General features: G+C 41.8%; 1 non-coding gene across 1 annotated transcript; it reads left to right on the top strand.

Annotated features, from left to right (window-relative positions):
* The first annotated feature begins 14,309 nt into the window (after positions 1-14,309).
* Positions 14,310-14,384, top strand: Trnal-caa (transfer RNA leucine (anticodon CAA)). Its single transcript has one exon. It is a non-coding gene; the product is annotated as a tRNA-Leu (tRNA).
* The last annotated feature ends 8,067 nt before the right edge of the window (positions 14,385-22,451 follow it).

Raw genomic sequence — 22,451 nt, 5'->3', positions numbered from 1 at the left:
TCAATCATGTGAAAGTTTAGTGCTTATAACGTTCTCACGATGCTGACAAAATGATTGCTTTCTTTGTTTTCACGATGAATATCACCCCTGCAAGTGTAAATCATTAAGTCTAAAATTATAAAAGTATTCCATTACTTCGAAGTTCTCGTGTACACCTTTTTAATTACAATCTTTTACTGGAAATTTATTTGCATCCCAAATATTCATTTGCCTACATTTTTATGTATTCGATAAAAATATTAATTGCACATATATTAAGAATGATTTCTATTTACTTGCAGAGTAAATAAGGTAAAATCTCAAAATAAAAAAGGAAAACACTTCCTGCATAGAAACTCGACACTATGGCCATCGGATTACCATTGTACATTCTTCGCGATGAGCCAATTTCTGCCTAGTAATTTGGCTGGCATAAATGTCTGATGCCTTAGCCCACTCACACCTAATTTCCTATTTGTTTTCCTAAACAATTGGTTATCTGAAGCTCCGACTTCTGCCCTTATATTTCCAGCCAAGCCGTGCACGTACCACAAATCTAGATGAAATCAGTAATGAGGATTCGGTGCGGTCCCCTTTTTGAATGTCAATGTTTTCAATCACCTGTGGATATAGTAACGGCACAATCCGTTGGCGCTAAAGCGATCGACCAGACATATAAGCTTCCAATCGAATGAAGTGACTCTGGATTGGAGCACTGCTTCCACGATCGACAGGATTGGGTCGCTCGCACTCAGGTGGGCGAGCACTCACCGGTTGCTAATGATTAAGCGCACTGCCTCTTCCATGTGCCTAAGGAAACATGGAGATTTTCTACGTTATAACGCAGAGCGAGGCATAGAGGAAGAGTAACGAGGCTGCGCATACTGCAGTTTGCCGACTTACGTGTGGTTGCTTGTGTTCCGCATGGCTATGCATGCGTCTAGGCAGCGCCTAGTTGGTCATTAGGTGTGGTAGTTTCACCAACTGCGACATGGTCGCGTATACAAACAGTGATCCAATACTGTCAAATATTTTTTATTCCAGTCTTTGATCACAATATGAATTCTATAGATGATGACCGGTTTCAGGATGGTCATTATGGACTGAAACCGGTCATCGTCTAAAAAATTCATATTGTGATCAAAGACTGGAATAAAAAACATTTGTGATCTGGTAGTGTCGGTATTTTTTGTCAATTTCCGTCAAGCTATGCGTGGCCCAGTGAACACACTCTATATCCGGCGCGCGCCTGAGTGCTCTATTCTGCATTGTCGCAGGAGAATGAACGGTAAATGTCCAATTTCATCTCTTAGATACATCAATTTTTCCGTTATTTCCTGAAACGGCGGTTGGAGGCAAGCGATCTACGAAAAAGCCAAAAGGGAAAGATGTTTTATATAAAATCCTTTCATAATCCATATCGAAATATTTTATCAATAATTCATTTTTAGTTTCCGCTCAGCCATCAGTCATCCTTAGGTCTGGAATCGTACAGAACAGTCCACGTAAAGGAGGAAACAGTGGCAGAGCGCAATGGCATATTTATCAAGAGGTAAATGAAGGCAAATACAAACCAATTTATAAAATGAGTGCATCGTCTAATTCAAAAACTATAATTAGACACATTGTCATCAAAAATAGTTCAAATGGTTTTGAGCACTATGGGACTTAACATCTGAGGTCATCAGACCGCTAGAAGATAGAACTACTTAAATCTAGCTAACCAAAAGACAGCACACATATTCATGCCCGAGGCAGGACTCGAATCTGCGACCGTAGCGGTCGCGCGGTTTCAGACTGAAGTGCCTATAACCGCTCGGCCACAGCAGCTGGCTAAAATAGTTATCATCAATGTAACACATGCTTGTGCACGAAAGTGACAACTGAAAAGGTTTTGCACAGTACAAATCTATGGAACATTACGTAAGCAGTATCGTAAACATATAAATAAACCAAGTAATAACAAACGTGATGTAATGCATTATCACAAAGATGTAAATATACGGAGACTCTCTCATTCAACCGCGTAAGAATGTCGTGTACATTTTATAGTAATACTGCATTACTAAATAACTTTAATATAGCTGACATAAATACATGGACCTCTGCGGACGGTGTTACGATGATTACAATTCAATTGTGTGTTGTACCACGTCACTGTATAAACTTGAGAAAGGCCGTTGTAATACGGCTGACAGTCTGTTTTGTAGTTTATGATTTAAGTATTTTATGTAATGGAGCGGTACATCAACCAGTAGAATTTAAGCATCTGTACATCTTGCATAAAAAGTTCTAGGTTCACTTGCCTGATCAAATTTGGATAAAATCCCGAGCTTTCGATGATTACCTCCGCCATCCTCGTCAGGGGTAAAATTATCAGTCTTACCACTGAGGAATATAATGGAGGTAGTCATCGAAAGCTCGGGATTTTCTCAAAATTTGACGCGGCAAGTAAATCGAGAACTTTTTATGCAAGGACTCCGTCGCGAAAGACTTCGTAGTCATATCTGTACATCTATTTGGTTTTCCAGGTACTGTGAACTGTTGCGTCTAACAATAAATGCACACCTCAAAGTTCCTGTAGTCACTAAGGCTTCAGGTTTGACAATCAATCAGTAACTGTAACCAGATGTAAATTCTTTCGTAGGCACACAACATACGATTGGCTACTGTCTTTGAAGGTAGCATCACAAACGTTGTGGTGGCTAACGGTTATTTTTCACCGAACACAATCAGTTTACGGACATATGTTCATACAAGATCACCTACCACTCGAAATATTCATTTTATACTTCATCTCATGCGCCCGTGGTCTAGGGTTAGCGTAGCTTCTTTCATCGGTAACCAAAACGTCTTCGGTCTCGTGTCCGAAGCACGCCACCGCTTCGTTATGACTAAAATCAGTATAGGCTACCGAAGCTTTCCAGCATGAGAAGTCACCCTCACTCTGCCAATGGCCTTCTCAAAGAGGGAGGAAGAGTGGACACACATTCAGGACACTCTCTTGTCCTTGGGATAGGAAACTGCCCCTAAAGGCGGAAGAATCAGCAAGATCAGCAGTATGAGGATGCAAAAGACAATGGAAACTACTGCATTAAAGACACGTAAAGTGTATCCACAGGACATGTGGCCTGTAGTGGAAGATAGTCGTGATGATCTCTCCACTGGCAAAATATTCTGGAATAGTCCGTTTCGCGGATTTCCGGCAGAGGACTGCCAAGGGCAGGTGACCATTAGAAAAAGATTGAATAACCAACGAAAATATAGCGTTCTACGAGTCGGTCGTGGAATGTCAAGCTTGAACGTAGTCGGTTCAAATGGTTCAAATGGCTCTGAGCACTATGGGACTTAACTGCTGAGGTCATCAGTCCCCTAGAACTTAGAACTACTTAAAGCTAACTAACCTAAGGACATCACACACATCCATGCCCGAGGCAAGATTCGAACTTGCGACCGTAGTGGTCGCGCGGTTCCAGACTGTAGCGCCTACAACCGCTCGGCCACTCCGGCTGGTCGAACGTGGTAGGGAAACTAGATAATCTGAGAAGGGAAATGCAAAGGCTCAATCTAGATATAGGAGTCAGTGAAGTGGAATGGAAGGGAGACAAGTTTTTCTCGTCGGATGAGTATAGAGCAATGTCACCAGCAGCATAAAATAGTATAACGGGCGTAGGATTCGTTATGAATAGGAACATAGGGCAGAGAACGTGTTAATGTGAACAGTTCAGTGATAGGGTTGTTCTCATCAGAACCGACAGCAAACCAACACCAACAACGGTAGTTCAGGTATACATGCCAACGTCATAAGCTGAAGATGAAGGGACAGAGAAAGTATATGAGGATGTTGAAAGGGAGATGAAAGGCGTTTTTCGTTGCGACGGAATCTTCTCACGAAATTCCAATCACCAACTTTCTCCTCCGAATACGAAAATATTTCTTTGACACCGATCAATACAGGGAGGATCGATCACCACGATAAAATGAGGGAAATCAGAGCTCGTACGGAAAGATATAGTTGTTCATTCTTTCCGCGCGCTATACGAGATTGGAATAGAAGAGAATTGTGAAGGTAGTTCGATGAACCCTCTGACAGTCACTTAAATGTAATTTGCAGAGTATCCATTAGATGTAGATGTAGATGTAGATGTAGATGTAGATGTAGATGAAAATCTAATAGTCGTGGGGGACGGGAATGCAGTTGTAGAGGAAGGAGTAGAAGAAACGGTTATAGGAGAATATGGACTTGGGACAAGAAATGAGAGAGGAGAGAGTCTAATTGAGTTCTGTAATAAATTTCAGTAAGCAATAGCGAATACTCTGTTCAAGAATCACAAGAGGAGGAGGTACACTTGGGTGATACGGGAACATTTCAGTTAGATTACATCATGGTCATACAGAAATTCCAAAATCAGGTAGTGGATTGTAAAGGTGTACACAGGAGTAGATATAGATTCAGATCACACTGTAGTAGTGATGAAGAGTAGACTGAGGTTCAGGAGATTAGTCAGGAAGAATCAGTACGCAAAGATGTGACAACTGGAGGTGAAGTTCTCTAAGGGTATACAAACAGTAATAAGGAATTGATCAGCAGTCAGTACAGTTCAACAAGAATGGAAATCTCTGAAAAAGACAATCACAGAAGCTGGAAAGAAAAACACAGGTTCAGGGAAGGTAATTGCGAAGAATTCATCGTAACAGAAGAAATACTTCAGCCGATCGACGAAAAAAGCATCAGGGAAATTCAAAAATACTGAAATAAAAATCTCTGAGGAATGAAATAAATAGGATGTGCAGGGAAGCTAAGTCGAAACGGATGAATGAAAAATGTGAAAAAGTCGAAAAAGAAATGATTACCGGAAGGACTGATTCATCGTATAGGAAACTCAAAACAAGCTTCGGTGAAATTAAAAGCAATGGTGGTAAGATTAAGAGTACAACGGGAATTGCACTGTTAATTGCAGTGGAGAGAGCGGATGAGTGGAGAGAGTACAGTGAAAGCCTCTGTCAAAGGAAAGATTTCTCTGCTGTTACAGAAGAAGAATCAGGAGTCGATTTAGAAAAGTGAGGAGATCCAGTATTAGAATCAAAATTAAGAGAGATTAGGAGGATTTAAGATCACATAAACGTTGTATCACAGTTTATAAAATCATTGGGGGAAGTGGCAACAAAACGACTATTCACGTTGGTGTATAGAACGTATGAGCGTAGCGACATCTGATCTGATTTTCGGAATAACTTAACATCAGGACTGACGGTCATGAAGTAGACGAAGTTAAGAAATTCTCCTACCTAGGCAGTAAAATAATCCATGACGGACGGAGTAAGGAGGACATCAAAAGCAGACTAGCACTGGCAAAAAGGGCATTTCTGGCCAAGAGAACTCTACTAGTATCAAACACAGGCCTTAATTTTACGACGAAATTTCTGATAATGTACATTTTGAGCACAGCATTGTATGATAGCGAAACATGGACTGTTGGATAACCGGAACAGAAGGGAATTGAAGCATATGAGATGTGGTGTTACAGACGGATGTTAAAAATTAAGTGGACTGATAAGGTAAGGAATGAGGAGTTTCTGTGCAGAATCGGAGAGCACAGGGTATTTGGAAACATTGACAAGGAGAACGGACAGAATGATAGGACATCTGTTAAGACATCAGGGAATGACTTCCATGGTACCAGAGTGAGCTGTGCCGGGCAAAAACTGTAGAGGAAGACAGAGACAGGAAAACATCCAGCATATAACTGAGGTCGTGGGTTGCAAGTGCTACTCTGAGTTGAAGAGGTTGGCACAGAAGAGGAATTCATGGCGGCCGCCTCAAACAAAGGAAGGTGACTCTTGCTGGACTCCGTTGACTCCGTTCAGAAGAAATGACGACTATGCCACAGGCTGCAAAAATCACTTTTTGAAGTTACAAAATTTCGAATTATACCTCTTACATAAGAAAACCACGCACGGAATTCATGAATTAAGCTATGAAGAAGAAGCAAAAAAGAGATAAATAAGTAATCTTTCCGAAGCTTGGGCTAGCTATCATATAATACAGTTTTAATGAACTTTCCACCGTCTAAATGTACTGACTGTTTATTCAGCCTTTGGCCATTATCAAGTACCACACCGATAAGATGTGTTTATTATACAGAATACTAGGAAAGAACTGTTAAACGTCTTGTACTGTTCTGAATGTGAAATAATCAATACTGATGACTCAAAAAAAAATTAAAGAATATGCCCCCAAGTCAAAATATTAGGTAGGGGATCCTCTATCGTCTGAATAGTTTGGACCCTAATGGTTTTGGACACCTTGTACACCCGAACGAGAGAACGTGTGATACGTGCTTACAAGCATATTCTTCTTGTGTTTATAGCGTGTTCCGGCAGGAATAGTAAATACTTTAGGAGGGGGCAGTGTAGACCGATTCGAATAAAACCGTTGAAATAACATATCTCCACTTTTATTGGAAACAGGATACACTTGATTACAGATACAAGTTTTCCATTCGCATTTTGGGACTCCAGTTGCTATGGTTTAGTTTGCAGATTGTTAATTTCGTTTCTAAGTTCAAGTTTGAAGTTGTGATTTATACGTAATTGATTTTTTCAACCATGACTGCGACTGTTTTTTTGTCAGACAGTACTACAGTATCGTTTACGGATGCCACATGTATTTAAAAATGCTGAGTGTGGTAGTGTGGTCTTCGTGTACGGGTTCTGTACTGGTAGCACTGGTCTGCTTGTAGAGAATACGGCAGACGATTTTATAATCATCAAGTACTATACTCAATACTGTTTACACGTGTTTTCACTAATTTGCGTGTAACTGGTGCAGCAGCCAGAATACATATTTCAACTGAACGTGCAAGAATCAGTGTTACTGAATTGGGAGACGTTATTCGGTTAATTTATTACAGTCCTTCAACAAACACAAGCAGAATTTCTTCTCTTATCGACGTTACATACGGCAACATGGCGGACATCACGTATGTACCTTCTCTATCCAAACCGTTTACAGCGTATTCAACACCTTCGGGAAGGAGATGAAGGCAGACGACTGCTATTAATCATTGACAGACTGCGAATCACCGAGTAATCCCAGTAATACTGTATATTTTCATTGAAGAAAACCTATATGCATTAGTATAGAAACATTCTGAGGGACGCCTTTCTCTGAATGTATGTTGTGCTTTGACAGTCAGCTGATCGGACCAACTGTATTACCGCATCGTCTTGCATGATCTCACTGTCTAAGTCTTTTCTGGAAACGAGATCTCGAATAACAAACATTAGCATGTTAGTTCAGTATGACGGTACGCCTGCACATTATAGTCATCAGGGGACTCATCATCTAAACCAACATTCCCCATAAGGTGGAACGGCAGAAATAGTCTCGTATCTTCACCACCAAGGTCCAGAAGAGGTACATGTTGTGTTGCTTCCGACGTACTTTGAAATGTAGGCGAAATTCTTGAAAATCCGCTTTGAATTTAATAATTTTCCTTTGCTTAACATCTTTTCTTAGAATTTATCCGGGTTCTATTTCAAAAGGTGCTTCTTTGTAAACAATAGAAATTAAAAACGTATTTTGAGAGTTTTACTTGAATTAGTTTATACCATCATGTTCTAAACAATTTATTGCCGAGCAGTTCTAGGCGCTTCAGTCTGGAACCGCGCGACTGCTACGGTGGCAGGTTCGAATTCTGCCTCGGGCATAGATGTGTGTGATGTCCTTAGGTTAGTTAGGTTTAAGTAGTTCTAAATTCTAGGAGACTGATGACCTCAGATATTAAGTCCAATAGTGCTCAGAGCCATTTGAACCATTTAAACAATCTATTATTACTCCTGAAACACTGTATCGCACCACAGCTAACACAACCATAACTTGTCAGCATTAACTACCTACATATCATACTGCAGCTTAAGCTTATTAAGCTGTGGTTGATTAGTTATTTGGTTAATTACATATCCCCTAGATGATTTGAGCGATTCTTTTATCTAAAAAATGTGAAACGTCTCTGTTAAGGGTATATGTACATGTAATCAGTGTTAACATTATTGAACACATTTTTAGTACTACTTAAACAACTACACGTAGGAACAAGGATTTTTTTGCTGTTTATTAACTTTTAAGTAGATTTTCTCCAGTGTAATTTCTGGAGATGTCCAGGAGAAATAATTTTAAGTTAGATTTAAAACTTGCTTTGCTATCTGTCAAATATTTTAAGTTATTGGGTAAATGATGGAAATTTCTTCTTCTTCTTTTTTTGTGACAATTGAGTTCATTCCTGATCCACCGACAGCTTTAATAACAGGCAACAGAGGTCACTTTCCCTGTTGTGTTAAAGGTATGGGCGTCACTGTTCTTCTCTACTTCTGATGGATTGTTTATGACGAATTGCCTTTGCAGATATATGTATTGTGACAGCGCAGTTAAAATACCTAGCTCCTTGAAGAGGTACCTACATGTTCTCCGTGAGAAAACACCACATATTATTGTTACTGCTCCCTTTTGGGCAATGAGTACTTGCTTTCTAAGTAATGAGCGGCCTCAGAAAATAATCCCATGTGACATTATTGAGGGGAAATACACAAAATATGCTAGGAGATTAATTCATTTGTTTAGAAGACTAACACTTATACGAAGAGCAAAAGTAGCTGGACTTTGTTGTTTCAATAGCTCAGTAATATGGCTCTTCAGTTGCCATCAGTATGTACACCCAGACGTTTGGAGCACTCTATCCCGTTTGTTGAATCTGCTTATGAGCTACGTCAATTGTTGGTATGGCTGTACCTATTGAACAGGACTGAATATAGTGTATTTTTCAAAATTTAGGGAGAGTCTGTTTTATTAGAACAACTTTATAGTTCTTTGAAAAATATCATGTACTATCTCTCCTGTTGCTTTCTTTCTAATGGTATTTATTATAACACCAGAACGTCTGCAAAAAGAACCAGTTCTGCTTACTGAATGTTAAGTAAAAGTTCATCCACTTATATAAGGATTACTAGTGGATCCATGGCTGAACGCTGTGGTACTCCGTTTGTGATTTCTCCCCAGGCACTAAAATTTTATACCCTTCCGACATTGTTTGAATTATTCAGCACAATCTTTTGCATTCTGTTTGTTATGTATGATTCCGAAGAGCAGAGCATAAAGCCATCCATTGCATTAAGCATGAGTTTTCCTAAGATAATCAAACGCGTTATAAATATCACAAAAACTACCTGCTGCTGACAGTTTACTATTTAAAGCTTGTATTATTTGATGAGTGAGTGTCTAAATAGCATTCTCAGTCGAACAACGCATCTAGAATAAAATAGGCGAAGTAAAGTGTCTCCACTTAAGTCTGAGAGTGCTCTTAAGAGCATTATTTTTTTGAATATTTCGGAAAAATTTGTCAGTAAAGAAAGTGGGCAATAACTGTTTAAGTTCGTCTTGTCATCTTCCTTACGTAGAGGTTTGCCATTAGCGTAGTTTTAAGCTCTATGGAAAAATTCCCTGTGCCAGTGATCCACTACGGAGAGTACTTACTAAGTTGGAATAACTTTTCAGTATTCTGTTTAAAATTCCATCAACACCACATGAACTTTTGTACCTTAGAATTTTCATAATTCTATTACTTTTAGTAAGGGTGTAAAGTTGTGTGGTTCGCTACTTTTAGTATATAGTATTATCTTGCTTTTTGAACTGCTGCATTTAGAAAGTGATCGTTAAAAGTACTTCCATCTTGCGATCATGTGACAAAATTGTTACATAACAAGTGTCGACGCACAGCATCATCCCATACTGGGACGAAATAAGTTAAAAGCTCGATGAAGTCTGAAATAGGACGATAAACTACAAATATGATAAGCATGCTACTTCTATGAAGAATATTAAATTTTGCCACAACATCAAAGCAAGCTACTTCTGTGAAGAATATTAAATTTTACCACAACATCACAGTACTTTATGTTCACACAACACGTAGAACCGCTGAATACGCCCTGCAGAAGACGTGTCTCATACCCATCACGTCCAGCTGGCTATTAGGGACTAACAAGGTATTCCGATACAATCCACAAAGCTATGCGGCCTAAATGATATTAGGGGTTAGTGTAATAGCCATTAAACGTGCGTGTGGGAGCCAGAACAGAGAAGCTTCCATTAGTTACCGTGTGATATGCACTGACAACGTGAGTACGGTCACTGAACAGAGGGCTGTCTCGTGTAAGTTATTGGAGCGTACAGGCCACTAAACATTGTGTTGACTGAATTTTCCGTCGGTGCATGTCAGAACGTAACAATAACGTTAGGAACGAAGCGCTTCCTAATGTGCTGCAAAATTATTTAGCTACGAACCGGTTTCGGATAGTTAGGCCATATTCTGGTTACAACTGAATGTCACAAACACAGACAAAATGATTTGTGGTTTAAACAGATATTATTTGTACAGAAGATACAAATATTTCGTAGCGTGTTTGTACAGGGAAACACTACATTTCTTTTTTTGTCACAAGGAAGTAATTACAGTAAAGGAATATTAATCACTGTGACATCGCCAGGAAGCGAGTAACATCCAGCATATTGGGAAGGTACAATCACTGTGACATCGCCAGGAAGCGAGTAACATCCAGCATATTGGGAAGGTACAGACTACTTCCCAGTGAGTCGACATTTAGGGCATCAGTTTATTCACTTAACACTTCGTAATACGATTTAAAATCTGACGAATTTTTTTTCTCTCAAACAGTTCCCTCAGCGGAAAACTCAATTTGTTGCACTAAAAGTCTCAATAACTAAATCAAGTAGATTATTTGCTACTGTTTCAAATAACTTGACGAACGGAATACTTTCTACTTCTTCTTTAGTGCGGTAGCTCGATACCTGTTCGTATGTGCGTATCTGGTGTCAGAATTTTTCAGGTGTGGAGACTGTCTTTCAACACTAGTACTGTCAGCGTTGATACTTATGTAGTGCAATCGAGCAGCTTGGAGAGCATGCTGACAGTACTGTTCAAAAAACTACCATCGGAAATTAGACTTGACTATTGAAGAACAATTTGGTTAGACATCACTGCTGACTGCCTGAAGTTTCACGTTTCTGCAAGAGACATGTCGTGAACGCAAGGACGTCGCCCTCACAAAAAGTGAAAAGCCGTCTGCTGTGGGGGACCGAAAAGGGTCCATAAAATTCAGCCCAACCGGCAACGTCGAACGTAATCTCCTGGCAGACGGCGAACGACCATAACATATACGGCTTTGTGGCAACCGAAGTAGCAACCGTAGACATCCGAACGCGGTCATCTATAAAAACTAATATCAATAAACCTTTTAATCCCAAATCGGTTTTGGAATCGATAGTGCTCGAAGCATTCGCAATTCCACAAGGCCTCTGACTACGTACGAGATGAAAGTGCAAGCAGTGACATTCCGTTGAATAATAGTAAAGATAATGGTATTTGAAACCCGATTAGCCACAAATAGCAGGTGGGATAGGCTGTTACATAGTCATATTACTGTTCAGTAATATCGTATCTTGGAATTACTTAATGTTGATTTCTTCTTGTAGATACTTTTGGTTAATTGACAAGCGTTTCCTGTTTTCTGGTCCGTGATTCAAAAGCTCCTTTCTCAGAGGTGCTTGGTCTTTCGCACTGCCTTACTTCCTTAAACTTCCTGGCCGTTTCAATTTACCCTCTTCTACCTCTAGTAACGTTGATGGTGATTTGATTTTACTTGCACGTCTGGAGGAAAATACATAGAAGATTATGCTATAGGGATGTAAACAGTGTGAGTGATGGAAGTTTGGGTCATCCGGAAGGTGTGTATGGAGAGATTAAGTGGTTAAGATGACCGCTCGAGATGAATAAGTTTGAGTCTAGGTCCGAGGCAAATTTTCAAGTCCCACAAATACGTAGTATATCTGTACCTGACACAGCTGATACGAAGTTGTCCACATTTGGTTAATTTATTTCTAATTAAATTCGGTTTTCTCGAAGGAGATCTGGGGACCCATCATTGCTAATTGTGTCCCCAATTCGCTGTTTTGCAACTGTATCCAGCCAAGCACACACAATGGTGAGGTCATTGGGCTATGGGTCGACTAACAAAGTCATTTCCAGATTGAAATTTTCACTCTGCAGCGGAGTGTGCGCTGATATGAAACTTCCTGGTACATTATACTGTGTGTTGGACCGAGACTGGAGTTCGGGACCTTTGTCTTGCGCTGAAGGGTGGTTAGGTTTCGGGGTCCGCTGAATAGGTCAGGTGTCCACTATACGCAGGAGGCAGCTACACGGGTAGCAGGGGCTGTGTGGCGTGGACTGGGTGGTTTTTTAGGTTAAATGGTCTCGGGAAAACACAAGAAAGGCTTCAGTCACAAAGGGAGCAGGCTGAATACAGGAAGAACATAGATACAGGAACCATTGGTATAACAGTTGCAAATGTCGTAGCTGTGTTGAGAAAGTACCAGAGCTCCAAGCGCTAATAGAAAGCAATGATGCTCAAATAGTTATAGGCACTGAAAGCTGGCTAAAGCCGGATATAATCTCAGCTGAAATTTTTGAGAAGCACCTAACGGTTGGTGATGCAGTGTTTGTTGCTGTCAGAAGCAGTTTAATTTGTCGTGAAATTAAAGTACATACTTCCCGTGAGTTAGTATTGGCAGAGGTCATTGTTGACAACCGGAATAAAATAATAACTGGATCCTTTTACTGACCTCCCAATTCAGATGATTCAGTTGCTGAAAGGTTCAAAGAAAACTTGAGTTTGATTTAAAACACGTGACCGACTCATCCGATAATGGTTGGTGGTGACTTTAATTTACCCTCGATACGTTGGCGGAAATACATGTTTAATGCCGGAGGTACACATAAAATATCATCCGAAATTGAGCTAAACGCATTCTCTGAAAATTGTTTTGAGCAGTTAGTACATGAGCACACGCGAATAATAAAAGGTTTTGAAAACGCACTTGACCTCTTAGCAACAAATAACCCTAAATGAGATTTTCACTCTGCAGCGGAGTGTGCGAGGATATGAAACTTCCTGGCAGATTAAAACTGTGTGCCCGAACGAGACTCGAACTCGGGACTTTTGCCTTTCGCGGGCAAGTGCTCTACCAACTGAGCTACCGAAGCACGACTCACGCCCGGTACTCACAGCTTTACTTCTGCCAGTACCTCGTCTCCTACCTTCCAAACTTTACAGAAGCTCTCCTGCGAACCTTGCAGAACTAGCACTCCTGAAAGAAAGGATATTACGGAGACATGGCTTAGCCACAGCCTGGGGGATGTTTCCAGAATGAGATTTTCACTCTGCAGCGGAGTGTGCGCTGATATGAAACTTCCTGGCAGATTAAAACTGTGTGCCCGACCGAGACTCGAACTGGGGACCTTTGCCTTTCGCGGGCAAGTGCTCTACCAACTGAGCTACCGAAGCACGACTCACGCCCGGTACTCACAGCTTTACTTCTGCCAGTACCTCGTCTCCTACCTTCCAAACTTTACAGAAGCTCTCCTGCGAACCTTGCAGAACTAGCACTCCTGAAAGAAAGGATATTGCGGAGACATGGCTTAGCCACAGCCTGGGGGATGTTTCCAGAATGAGATTTTCACTCTGCAGCGGAGTGTGCGCTGATATGAAACTTCCTGGCAGATTAAAACTGTGTGCCCGACCGAGACTCGAACACGGGACCTTTGCCTTTCGCGGGCAAGTGCTCTACCAACTGAGCTACCGAAGCACGACTCACGCCCGGTACTCACAGCTTTACTTCTGCCAGTACCTCGTCTCCTACCTTCCAAACTTTACAGAAGCTCTCCTGCGAACCTTGCAGAACTAGCAGTCCTGAAAGAAAGGATATTGCGGAGACATGGCTTAGCCAAAGCCTGGGGGATGTTTCCAGAATAAGATTTTCACTCTGCAGCGTAGTGTGTGCTGATATGAAACTTCCTGACAGATTAAAACTGTGTTTCTCATTCTGTAAAGTTTGGAAGGTAGGAGACGAGGTACTGGCAGAAGTAAAGCTGTGAGCACCGGGCGTGAGTCGTGCTTCGGTAGCTCAGTTGGTAGAGCACTTGCCCGCTAAAGGCAAAGGTCCCGAGTTCGAGTCTCGGTCGGGCACACAGTTTTAATCTGCCAGGAAGTTTCATATCAGCGCACACTCCGCTGCAGAGTGAAAATCTCATTCTGGAAACATCCCCCAGGCTGTGGCTAAGCCATGTCTCCGCAATATCCTTTCTTTCAGGAGTGCTAGTTCTGCAAGGTTCGCAGGAGAGCTTCTGTAAAGTTTGGAAGGTAGGAGACGAGGTACCGGCAGAAGTAAAGCTGTGAGTACCGGGCGTGAGTCGTGCTTCGGTAGCTCAGTTGGTAGAGCACTTGCCCGCAAAAGGCAAAGGTCCCGAGTTCGAGTCTCGGTCGGGCACACAGTTTTAATCTGCCAGGAAATTTCATATCAGCGCACACTCCGCTGCAGAGTGAAAATCTCATTCTGGAAACATCCCCCAGGCTGTGGCTAAGCCATGTCTCCGCAATATCCTTTCTTTCAGGAGTGCTAGTTCTGCAAGGTTCGCAGGAGAGCTTCTGTAAAGTTTGGAAGGTAGGAGACGAGGTACTGGCAGAAGTAAAGCTGTGAGTACCGGGCGTGAGTCGTGCTTCGGTAGCTCAGTTGGTAGAGCACTTGCCCGCGAAAGTCAAAGATCCCGAGTTCGAGTCTCGGTCGGGCACACAGTTTTAATCTGGCAGGAAGTTTCATATCAGCGCACACTCCGCTGCAGAGTGAAAATCTCATTCTGGAAACATCCCCCAGGCTGTGGCTAAGCCATGTCTCCGCAATATCCTTTCTTTCAGGAGTGCTAGTTCTGCAAGGTTCGCAGGAGAGCTTCTGTAAAGTTTGGAAGGTAGGAGTCGAGGTACTGGCAGAAGTAAAGCTGTGAGTACCGGGCGTGAGTCGTGCTTCGGTAGCTCAGTTGGTAGAGCACTTGCCCGCGAAAGGCAAAGGTCCCGAGTCTCGGTCGGGCACACAGTTTTAATCTGCCAGGAAGTTTCAAATAATCCTAAGTTAATAACGACCATCAGAACCGATTCAGGGATTCATGAACACAGGATTGTAGCGATACTAAATATTGTTATCCCCAAATCCCCGAAAAATAAGCGAAAAATATACCTTTTCGAGAAAGCAGACAAAAATTCACTTGACGCCTTCCTGAGAGACAATCTCCACTCATTCCAAATTAATTATATAAGTGTACATCAGATAAGGCTTAGATTCAAACAAATAGTATCGGCAGCAATTGAGAGATTTATACCAGATAAATTAACAAACGACGGAGCTGATACTCCTTGGTACACGAAACAGGTTAGAACGCTGTTGCAGCAACAACGAAACAAACATGCCAAATTTGAACAGACGCAAAATCCCCAAGATTGGCGATCTTTTACGGAAGCTCGAAATTTAGCGCGGACTTGAATACGAGATGCCTATAACAGTTTCCACAACGAAACGTTGTCTCTAAACCTGGCAGAAAATCTAAAGAGAGTCTGGTCGTATGTGAAGCATGTTACCGGCAAGAAACAATCAATGCCTTCTCGCGTGATAGCAATGGAGATACGATCGAAGACTGTGCTGCCAAAGCAGGGTTACAAAACACAGTCTTCCGAAATGCTTTCACAAAAGAAACCGAAGTAAATATCCAGAATTCGAATCAAGAATAGCTGCCAGCATGACTAACGTAGAAGTAAATATCCTTGGAGTAGTGAAGCAACTTAAATCACTTAATAAAAGCAAGTCTTCTGGTCCAGACTGTAAACCAATTGGGTTCCTTTCGGAGTATGCTGATGCATTAGCTCCATACTTAACAATCATATACAACCGTTCGCTCGACGAAAAATCCGTACCCAAAGACTGGAAAGCTGCACAGGCCACACCAATATTCAAGAAAGGTAATAGGAGTAATCCACTAAATTACAGGCCCATATCGTTAACGTCGATATGTAGCACGATTTTAGAGCATATATTGTATTCGAACATTATGAATTACCCCGAAGAAAACTGTCTATTGACACACAGTCAACATGAGTTTAGAAAACATATAGTTCCTGTGAAGCAAAACTAGCTCTTTATTCACATGAACTGCTGAGTGCTATTGAAAAGAGATTTCAGATCGATTCCGTATTTCTGGATTTCCGGAAGACTTTTGACACTGTACCACACAAGCGGCTGGTAGTGAAATTGCGTGTTTATGGGATATCGTCTCAGTTACGTGACGGGGTTACTGATTTCTTGTCAGAGAGGTCACGATTCGTAGTAATTGACGGAAAGTTATCGAGTAAAACAGAAGTAATTTCAGGCGTTCCCCAAGGTAGTGTTATAGGCACTTTGCTCTTCCTTATCTATATAAACGATTTGGGAGACAATCTGAGCAGTCGTCTTCGGTTGTTTGCAGATGACGCTGTCGTTTATTGACTAATAAAGTTACCAGAAGATCAAAACAAATTGCAAAACGATTAGGAAAAATGTCTGAATGATGCGAAAAGTGGCAGTTGACCCTAAATAACGAAAAGTGTGAGGTCATCCACATGAGTGCTACCAGGAACTCGTTAAACTTCGGTTATACGATAAATCAGTCTAATCTAAAACCCGTAAATTCAACTAAATACCTAGGTATTACAATTCCGAACAACTTAAATTGGAAGGAACACGTATCAAATGTTGTGGGGAAGGCAAACCAAAGACTGCGTTTTATTGGCAGGACACTTAGAAAATGTAACAGACCTACCAAGGAGGCTGCGTACACTATGCTTGTCCGTCCTCTTTTAGCATACTACTGGGCGGTGTGGGATGCTTACCAGATAGGACTGACGGAGTACATCGACAAAGTTCAAATGAAGGAAGCGCGTTTTGAATTGTCTCGAAATATGGGAGAGAGTGTCACAGAAATGATAAAGGATTTGGGCTGGAAATCGTTAAAAGAAACGATTTTTTCATTGCGACGGAACCATCTCATGAAACTCCAATCACCAACTTTCTCCTCCGAATGCGAAAATATTTTGTTGACACTGATCACCTATAGAGAGGGACGATCACCACGAAAGGGAAGAATTGGGAAGGTGGTTAGATGAAACCTTTGCTAAGCACTTAAATGTGATATGCAGCGTATCCATGTAGATGTAGATGTAGATGTAGATGCCTCTTGCGGGCAAATGTTCGATTGGCTGAGATACACAAGCACGACCCACCCAACGTCCTCACAGGTTTACTTTCGCCAGTACCTCGTCTCCTACCTTCCAAATTTCACAGGAGCTGCAAGAATGAGATTTTCAGTCATCAGCGGAGTGTGCGCTGACATGAAACTTCTTGGTACATTAAAATTGTGCGCCGAACCGAGACTGGAATTTGGGACCTTTGCCTCTCATGGGCAAGTGCTCTACCGACTGAGCTACCCAAGTAAGACGCACTCCCCGTCCTAACAGGTTTACTTCCGCCAGTTCCTCGTCTCCTACCTTCCAAACTTCACAGAAGCCACCAGAAAGATATTTTCGCTCTGTAGAGGAATGTGCACTGATATTAAATTTCCTGGTGCATTAAAACTGTGAGCTGCAAAGCAAATATTTCAGTCTGGAAACATCCTCCAGGCTGTGGCTACGCCATGTCTCCTCAATATTCTTTCTTCCATGAGTGCTAGTTCTGTCACGTTCGCAGGAGAGCTTCTGTGATGTTTGGAAGGTAGGAGACGCGGTACTGGAAGAAGTAACGCTGTAAGGGCGGGGTGTGAGTCGTGCTTGGGAAGTTCAGATGGTAGAGCACTTGCCTGCGAAAGGCAAAGGTCCTGATTTTTCGGTCCAGCACACAGTTTTAATCTGCCAGGAAATTTCATATCAGCGCACACTCCGTTGCAGAGAGAAAATTTCATCCTGGAAACATCCCCCAGGCTGTGGCTAAGCCATGTTTCCGCAATATCCTTTCTTCCAGGAGTGCTGGTTCTACCAGGTTCGCAGGAGAGCTTCTGCGAAGTTTGGAAGGTAGGAGACGAGGTACTGACCAAAGTCATGTTTGCAAACCTAAACCTCATTCCATTTACAACACCTTCGTGACAGCTGATCCTTGTGTCTCTCAAGAAAAAGGTCAGCCCAAGCTCGTCCTGCTTCTCCTCCCTTGAAAGGGGTTGTCCGGCAAGTTGTCTGGGCAAGTAAAAATGTCATTTTTCTCAAATCCGCCAAAGTGCTCCCAAAGAATTTTTGCTCCATCTCAAGGACATAAGAAACTTTTTTACGAGGTCTGCATTTTGAAATAGGTTGCCTTCCAAGCTTTGGTTCTTGAACTGCTTGTTCAGGGATTTTATCAAACTTAAGAAATCACTGCAAAGTGGAAAGAGGCACTATGAATATTCTTGCAGAACTTTCATAGAAGCCTCCTTTGCTTTCACAGCTGCTATGGAACGTACCATCTGAGATTTATCCCACTGATGCCTCTGGATCTTACATTAATAGCGCTTCTTCATTCGACATTCTACAAGGATGAGCAAAAACAACTTGAAAATTGTATTTGTTTGTTTGTTGCTGTGTGAGTTGTACATATGAACTTTAAACAAAATTCGAATAACTATATCCCCATAAAATTATTTAAATATTTACATTGTTGAAGAGAAGAGTTGGTGTAATTATGGGTCCTCCTGAAATAGTTGCCCGTTTTTACACCAATCCAATCGGCCCATATTTACACCAACCATTCTTAAGCAACCTGGCCACAATCACGTCTAACCTAAAAGCGTGTGCAACGTAAAACGTGCTTCTAAAAGTAGCTTAGGATTCCGTTATTCCGGATGGCACTGAGAAATAGTTTTAAACTAATCAGAAGGATATAGAAAGAAACGATATGACATACATGCCAAACGTTTGCAGTCCTGAACAAACACCAATTCACACAATAACCGATGCTGTAACTACACTGCTTGAAACAATGCTTCCAACTGTTCACTGTTACCGTGTATCAACAGCAGGTACCGTTTTCATTCCTGGTCGCCAGACTGCAGCACTTCCCATAGCCTCTTCGTGAGGGGTGCCCATAATTACACCTGTGTCCATTTTTACACCTTTTCCTGTATGTCCAGTAACAGTATCTCATTTACACAAAGGTCCAGTAGGATAAACTAGCATCAATGAATCCAAATTAATAATTTCCCTTGACTTTAGGGTCGATATTAAAAGCAAATTACGTTCCAACAGTGACACAAACATGCCAGTTATTATGGGTGGTCAATACGCACATCAATGTCGAAATCATTGTCAATGTTTAAGTAGGCAGTGTCAAATCTTGCTTCTTTTCTGTTGGCACTACGTTACTTCACCAATGCTTAGCTCTTGATTACAGACATTAAGACACGCCATTGAGTATTATGAGGTTTATTTGGCTTTCGTTCTGAGTTGTTTTTCTTTGAATATGAGACTGATCACATCTGCATATCTGACGTATTTCTTACACACTTAGCAAGAGAACCGAAGGGAAAATTGCCTGTACGTCTCGTACATTGTAAATTTTACGGACGTTCCGTAAAAGTTACAATTTTCTATACTTTTATCAGAACTTGACAATCGACTACTCGAAACTATAACGTTTTGTGTCTAAATTTTGTTATCACAATATAATTTCTTCCTTAGCTAAAAAGGACAAGGAAACCTGTTCTAGGCATATTTCTCCCTAATCCTTTCCTACTCTTATTCGCTTCCTGCCATTCTTATTTTATCGACTATATTCGTTCATCTTTGCTTTGGACGTCACACTAAGATCTGAAGGCATTCAGTACAAGGTGAATAGCTGCTTGTAACGGAACTGAAATGATGGTGGGCTGACAGTAATTTGGAGCCCGCGCGTCGGAAACGGGCGCGCTTGTGTGAGACTGCCAGGGAGTGCACCCTGATGCCATCTATTGGCGAAACTGGGAATTAGCGCTGCCTGTCAGACAATGCACTAAGCTCTCAGAGTCAAATGTATTCTTTTTCTTAGTAATTATAAGTTATTACTGTATAATTTAATGTTGTAAAGCGCTAGTAGTAAATTATTATGACTGGTATGGACTCCAGGATAGTAAATATAAATATTCTTAAATACTAAATGATTTCGGTAAAAAGGTGGTAGGGGAACGCCCCCACTCTTGGTGATACGAGCGTAGCTAGGGGTAGCTGGAGACACAGGGACTGAACAATGGAATGGCCTGGGGAGTGTTGACGTGATCGGACGTGCGTAACTGTGCTCACGCAAAAGTGATTGTGCAACAGCGAAGCGGCGAATATCGTCGCCGTTTTTGGAGTAAAACGCGACGAATGGTTGTTGAAGCCGCCTTTATGCCACTGGGGCTGATTGTAAGAGTTCCTGTGCCCAGATTTTATGGCGGACGTGCAGTAGCTTATACGAGTGCTACAGCTCATAGTTCCAGCCGCCATTAAGGGCATGAGGCGTGAAGAGCTGCGTTAGCCACATGCATCTCACCACCAGCACCGACACGTCTACCCAAGGCAAGACTGCTTGCAATTGTTAAGTCGAACTTTGTATACATGTAAAAGGAGAATACCAGTTTTCTTTTATGCAAGTGCAGAGGACAGAATATAGTAATGAGTAAAATTACGACGCATGTTGTTCATTGTAAAGTGTAGTAACCTCAAACATAGTATAGTGAAATCAGACTGAGGCCACCATCGCCTCTTTCATTTACAATTCTTTTGGTTGTAGAATACTTTAGCGTATAAGAATGTTGAAAAGAGCAATGGTCACACCAGAATGAGTCGCCTATTTATAGTTACTTAAATTTTTCTGAGCAACCTTTCAAGTAAAGTCACTTAACTAATTCTGTATCAATGGTCCAAAGAGTAATATCCAAAATCATTAAATAAGTTGAAGGATAGAATTTTGTTAACCGAAGTTGCATAACCTGTCTTGGTAGTAATTACCAAGCCAACTCACAGAAATTGAGAGAGTATTTGCTTTGTAGAATCATCTAGAATGATCAGAAATAGTAATATTCAGAATTAAGTTTAAATTCAACTCAAGCCATTTCACTTTGAAACGAGCCCAAAAATTGATTTATTCTTTTGCTCCTTCAGAGCTGGCGACCGTAGTTATAAGTATTTTCAGGAGGATTCGACGGTAAGTCTGCTGCTCTCGTCGTGCTGATAGGATTATCCACTGCTGCTAGCAGTGGTGATTGGATACATAAGCTCACTACCAAGTTAAGTGGGTCAGGTAGGCAGTGTTACCGTGTGAACTGTAGGGCACTGTAGGCCGTGGATCGAACCCGTTCAATCATCACAGCTCTTAGGGAAATAGTCCGGTTAGGAGTGTACTAATCATTAGGTAAATACTGGCGAGTAACGGTCAAAAATGTATACGCAAGTGAATTTAGCAAGGTCCACGTAGCACCTAGTTAATGTGGTGCAATGGCGAGGGTAGGAGTGGAGTAAAAGTGAGCTGAGCTTGTGGCAGCTGTGCTGGATTCAAATATTAACTACGTGAATTCACTACTGCCTCTTACCATTGGGACTGAGCTATTTACAGTTAAAATACGTAGCAGTAAGCGCAAAGGCGTGACAGCTACAAGTCCGTATTGGTTTTATACATACGGAATTGGGAAGTGGGTCATTCCGTCAGTGGAGGGGGTTAAAACAACTGAGTCAGTTGAGAACATACCCCATTTACTGATGGAAAGATTCAGCGGTTCGGTCGCATGCTCCACTGTTGTATTGTTGGGAGTTCGTTGAAACAGCAGAGGAGAAACGCAACCGCGCAGAACTTGGCGATCTATGAATATGTCACGTCTGAGGAGCGACGGAGTCCACCTTTGAACAGCTCCAGGCGGTTCATGAATAAGGCGCCCGGCGGGCCTTTATGCACCTCAGCCGGGCTCCGCAGCCGGCAGCCGGCAGCCGGCAGTCGACTGAACGCCGCAGTCGGCGCCGGAGTTGGCTCGGCAGTATTTCCATAATGCGAATTCTATCGAAGGGTGGGCGGGCGACTGCTGCCGTGGGAGGGGATTACCGAGTCGCCTTCAGTCACTACAGACTCCAGAGAGGGCTGCTCCACGTCCTCAACAGGTGGCGCTAACTGGCATAGTCGAGGCTTCGAGACTTCACTATCAATCGCCTCACCGTGTGTGTACACTCAGTCCCCTACCTCCGTACATTTGTGTTGCGCAGAAGCATTGGGACCCACAGATTAGGAAACGATTGACTGAGCCACAGGTATATAAAATAGATTTATTAAAATTTTCTCAGCTCAGCGAACTGCAATTGTGTTCCGTGGAAAAAAGTGCCTTTCGTCATTAAACATCTCACAAGAGAAAATTACTACGACGAAACATGAGAATTATTCAAGCCAGCAGTCCCGGAGGTTAGTAAACTGCTCCTAAAACAATTATTGATCCAACAGAAAAGAAGTTCACCAAATTAAAATTTAATTGAATTTTTATTAACAGTTACCATCAAGTAAGTTGTCTGAATTGAAA

The sequence above is a fragment of the Schistocerca cancellata genome, chromosome 2 (assembly GCF_023864275.1).
Source record: "Schistocerca cancellata isolate TAMUIC-IGC-003103 chromosome 2, iqSchCanc2.1, whole genome shotgun sequence".
Classification (NCBI taxonomy): Eukaryota; Metazoa; Arthropoda; class Insecta; order Orthoptera; family Acrididae; genus Schistocerca; species Schistocerca cancellata.
The sequence above is the reverse complement of the archived record's forward strand: the minus strand, read 5'-3'. Positions and strand labels throughout refer to the sequence as shown.